Source organism: Fukomys damarensis, unplaced genomic scaffold (assembly GCF_012274545.1).
Source record: "Fukomys damarensis isolate Sample0158 unplaced genomic scaffold, DMR_v1.0_HiC HiC_scaffold_39, whole genome shotgun sequence".
In the NCBI taxonomy this organism is placed as follows: Eukaryota; Metazoa; Chordata; class Mammalia; order Rodentia; family Bathyergidae; genus Fukomys; species Fukomys damarensis.
This window is the reverse complement of record NW_022900951.1, coordinates 49,731,536-49,737,079: the sequence shown is the minus strand read 5'-3', so window position 1 is coordinate 49,737,079 and position 5,544 is coordinate 49,731,536. Positions and strand designations below refer to the sequence as shown.

The 5,544-nt window shown below is 35.4% G+C and overlaps 1 long non-coding RNA gene across 1 annotated transcript in view; it reads right to left on the bottom strand.

Moving 5' to 3' along the window:
- Nucleotides 1–806: 806 nt before the first annotated feature.
- The window catches only part of LOC104867761, a 22,986-nt gene continuing 18,248 nt past the window's right edge, over nt 807–5,544 (bottom strand). Inside the window, exon 3 of the long non-coding RNA XR_781849.2 lies at nt 807–1,035. This is a non-coding gene — a long non-coding RNA (uncharacterized LOC104867761). The remainder of the gene's footprint in view (nt 1,036–5,544) is intronic.

Below are 5,544 nucleotides of genomic sequence, written 5' to 3'. Positions count from 1 at the left end.
TATAAAAATGGAATAGCATCAGAGAAGGAATAAATCTTTTGAAAGCAAAATAAAATCTTTTATTGCAACAGATAATATTCCAAATAATGATAGCAACATTATGATATAAAAGCTTCTCAAGTAGGGATAGAAACAAGACAATAATGCCATCTCTAGTCATTTTTATTCAAAATGATGCTGGAAGTCCTAGCAAGAGCTACAATAATAAAAGTGTGGTGCCTGCATAATTATAGACAGATAGGTCAGTAGAATAAAATATACAGCCCAGAAAAAACCCTTCATATACGATTAAATGATATTCAATGAGAATTCCAAGACCAATTAAGGAGTGTGTAGGACAGACTTTTCAATAAATGCTCGGAAAACTGGATATCCACAAGCAAAAGAACCTTTCTTTTAAACTATGCAAAAATCAACTCAAAGTGGGTTAAAGAACAAAATGTAAAACCCAAGACTCCTAGAAAAAGCATATGAAAAAAACTTCCTGGCTTAAAATCTGGCCACAATTTCTTGGATATAACTCATAATGCACAAGCAATAGAAACCAAAGCATAAAAATAGGATTACATCAAACTTTAAATGTGTGTCAAAGAAAAACTACCAAGAGATTAAAAGGCAACACACAGAATGGGACAAAATATTTGCATCATAAAACTTATAATTGGTTAACATATAGAATATATAAAAGAAATCCTACACCTCAACAATAAGAGAAACTACAAATAAACAATGTACAAATACTTTGACAGACATTTCTCTAAGCATGATATACAAAAGGTCAGGAAGCACATGCATAGATGCTTAACATCGTTAATCATTAGAGATATACAAATCACAACCACAATAAAATAGCACCTTTGTATTGATCAACTTTCTTGGGACAACATACCTGACACATTCAACTGAAAGGAGGAGAGGTTATTTTGGCTCATGGTTTCAGTCCAAGGTCAACTGTCTCTGAGGCAGAAACATCATGGAAGAAGAAGGTCATGGTGGAGAAAAGTTGCTCAATTCATGTCATTTGGGAGTGGAGAGCTGAGGACAGCCAAAAAGGAAGAGGCCAAGGACTAGATTAGTTCCAAAGGTCACATCTCCATGTGCTAGACACACCCAGAAGTATGATCTACTAATCTAGGTATCTCTCAAGCCAATGAAGTTGACAGTCAAGATTAACTATCATGTCACATTCACATTCCTCCCCCTTGTAAACCTGACAACACACCTCCTCAAATCATACTCTCAAACTCTTTCTAATCTGTGTAGAAGCTTCTGTGACCCCATGAATCTTGGACTCTGGATGCTTGTAAATAGCATCATGTGGTTTATTCCAAAGTCCACCGCCAGTATGAGGAACTAGGCCCCATGGATCAAGGCTGTAGTGTCCTGTGAGTGCCTGGAATGCTGAATGCAGGTAAACACTTCCTTTAAGTGGCTGTGAATAAGCAGGGAACCCTAGGGTTATCTTCTCAAAGAAAAGTCTTTCAGAAATGTATACTTTTATATCTTTCTTTGATCTTTGTGTATTTGGTCTGTGTATGTGTGTGTGTGTGTGTGTGTGTGTGTGTGTGTGTGTGAGAGAGAGAGAGAGACAGAGAGAGAGAGAGAGAGAGACAGAGAGAGAGAGAGAGACAGGGTCTTGGTATATTTAAGGCTGGCCCTGCTATTTAGCCCAAGCTGATCTCAAACTCCTGTTCTTCCTGCATCAGCTTCTCAAGAGCTGGGATAATAAACTTTTATAACCTTGAGTCTGAAGGGTGAGATCTTGCTGATTCCTGAGATGCCTTCAAAAGACTGTTCTTCTTATACCTGGAGCTGGAGCAAAGTACTTTTTATTTTATTTATTTATTTATTTTATTGGTACCGGGGATTGAACTTAGGGCTTTGTGCTTGTGGGGCAAGTGACAGAACCACTGAGCTAAATCCCTGGCCAAAGTACTTTTTAAATGGATCCACTCACTTCAGCAACCATGCACCTCGCCAAATTGAAAGTTTTCAAATCTTTCTGCTTTACTTTCTGCTTTACTTTCTGCTTCTGATTTTAACTATAAATTTATCTAAAAGCAGCCAGTGGTACTACCACAAACCAGATCCATAGTCTGTAAACTCAGCTTCCCAGAATGTTTTAGGGTATGAATAAAATACAAATTATGTGCAAAAAAAAATGTGATGTGCATGACCCCTGAGCTAATTCCCAAAGGAGTCCTTATTTCCATCTGAAACCCCATGAGCACTGCTTTTACTGCCTTCATTCCAATCAGCATTCTGAAATCTCACCAAAATCACCCATCAATCTCTTGTTACAGCATTCCAATCTGCTCAAGCTTGCATCTCCAAAACTTTCCAGATATTACCCATAGACCAGTTCCAAAGATTTCTGATCCATATGGGTATACTCACAGCAACAACCCCACTTCTCTGGTACTAATTTTCTTTATTGGTCAGCTTTCCCATTGCTGGTACAAAATGCCTGACACCTATAACTGCAACGAGGAAAGGTTTATTTTGGCCCACATTTACAAAAGTTTTTAGTCCATGGTCACCTGACTCCAAGGCAGAAACTTCACAGCAGAAGAATATGGTGGAGGAAGATTGCTCTATTTATGTCATCTGTGAAGCAGAAATAAGTGAAGAGTACCAGAGAGGTAAGGGCCAAAGACCAGACAGATATGACTCAAAGTCGTATCTCCATGACCCACCCAGACACACTCAGAAGTGAGCTTTACTAATCTCTTAGGCACCTCTCAACACAATCAAATTGACAAGATTAACCATCATTTCTCATACCTATTAGAATGGCTACTGTAAAATTTAAAACAATAGCATATAACAAATTTTAGTAATAATGTAGAGAAATGTAAACAATTATGCACTGTTAATGGGAATGTAAAATGGTGCAAATTCCATGGAAAACATTATGGAAGGTCCTGAAAAAATGAAAAGTAGAGCTATCATAGGATGCCACAAATTTAATCATGAATATATACCCAAAAGAGTTGAAAACAATTGGGATATACATACCCAAAAGAATTGAAAACATTAAAAATAAATTTCTACCTTAATGTTCATAGCAGCATTGTTTGCAAAAGCAAAAACATGGAAATAATCCAAATATCCATTGATGAATGACTGAATAAAAAAATATAGTATATACATACAATGATATATTATCCAAGCTCAACAAATAAGTAAATCTTGTATTAAACTTAGATGAACTTTACAACATACTTATGTGAAATAACTCAGTCACACAAAAAAATCTGTTTTATTCACTTTCAATTCATAGAAACAATAAGCAGAATGGTTTACCAAAGGGTGAGAGAAAAGAAAATTTCAGAGTTGTTATAAAAAGATGGTACTTCAATAGACATATCTCAAAAGAAGATATATAAATGAACAACAAACACATGAAAAGTTGTTCGACTTCATTGCTAATTATAGAAGTAAAACAAAAAACCACAATGAAATACTATTTCATATTTACTAAGATGGCTATAACAAAAAACAAGGAATATAAGTACAGGCTAAGATGTAGCGAAATTGGGCTTTCATACATCATTGATAGGAGAGTAAAATGATGCACCTGTCATGAAAAAAATATTTATTAGTTCCTCAAAAATTTGAAGGCATAGGCTAATTCTAAAAATTATATTGAAATGCACAAATCCTACAAAGTTAAAATCATCTTGAAATGGAACAGTAAAGTAGGAGGAATCATTCTACCTGATAGTAAGGCCTACTATGAAAGTACAATTTAACAACCTATACACACATGTTCACAGCAGCTTTATTCCTATTAGCCAAATACTAGATACAATCCAGATGTGCTTCAATGGGTCAATAAATAAATTGTACTATATACATCCCATGAATTCCACTCAACAATGAAAATAAACAAACTTGATACACACAACAATCCGAATAGATGAATCTTGAGTATGCTGAATGAAAAAGCTTATCCAAAAGACTAAAATTTAATTTATAATGGTTTCACTTATATAATTTGAAACAACAGAATTAGAGAACAGATTAGAGGTTTCAGCGGGATTAGGGATCAAAGTGAGACGAGTGGAAAGAAGTGAATGTGAATGTGATTATGAAAGGGTAATTTAAGGTATCCTTACTGGGACAGGACCATTCTGTATATTACCTAAAGTTGTATACATAAGAACCTACATGTAATAAAAATTATGTAAAAATAAATACACAAATGAGTACAAATAAACATAGAAAAATCTGAATTAGACGGATTTTGTCAATGCCAATATCAAACTTATGATATTATATTATAGCTTGCAAAAGGGGTAAAGTGTGCATGGGATCTCTATATTAGTGTTACAATTGTATGGGAAACTATAATTATCTCAATAAAACATATGATAAAAGTTCTTCAAGTATCTTTTTTCAAGAATAATATCCTATTCTGTTGCTTTTACTATTACAATACCTTATTTATTGACTATAGTCGGCCTCCTATAAGGCCTCAGACTATGAATAGCTCTAAGCCACTGACTCAAATCAAACTGAAGTTAGTATGTTTTTTTCTTTGCTTTTTTTTTGCATTACTGGGGATTGAGACCAGAACCTTCACACTGAGCTATATCCTCAGCACTTTCTACTTTTTATTTTGAGACAGGGTCTCACTAAATCACTAAGGTGACCACGCTGGGCTCAACCTTGTGATCCTACTGCTTCAGCCTCCAAGAATGCTGGGTTTAGAAGTCTACATCACCATACCTTTCTTCATAAGCTTTTGGTGTTCGTGATTATCATAGTCCCTGATCAATGAGACACTGACAGTTCTGAAAGGAGTCATCTGACCTCCTATAAATTCCCAGGTAACATCAATGTGGAAGCAGCCTGCAGGTCTCCTCACTTTATGGTAGACTGAATGGATACATACCAGCTTGAAAGAAATAGTTGAAGAAGTTGTTTTCTCTGAGATAAGGGGACATGTAGGATAAAAATCTTGGTTCAGAACCCTAATGGTCTATTTTGACATAGTGAAAGTGACCATGCTCTCTGGGGTCCTAAGGGTAAGTAGAGGATAGAATCCACTCAGGGATACTTTGTAGATGGAGAAATGAGCCTAGCAGAAAGGACTAATTGAGCTGCCCAATAATGAATAATATATACCATCACAAATCTCATTATTCTGTATTACTAATATGTATCAATTGACAGACTTTTCTTTAAAATAAGATGTGCTTTCTATGGATGGAGCAACTGCCCTATTATTTTTTTTTAAATTGAGTTTATTGGTACAATCTAGGTATACAATACAGTTACATTCATCATTGGGATTCTGTACCTTTACATAATAGGTCTTGATTCTCATTTTTTCCCCTTGTCCCTGCCCTCCCTTCACCCCCCTCCCCTCCCCATTTACAAACACTTTATTTCCATTTTTTCAGTTTCTCATATTTTTTTCCTCTCCCTTATTACCTTTCCCCCACCCTTCCCACTTTCCTTACACCTTTAGCCCTTTACTTCCTATTTCACATTATTAATTATCTCATTAGGATCCTGTGTACTATTATAGTTTTT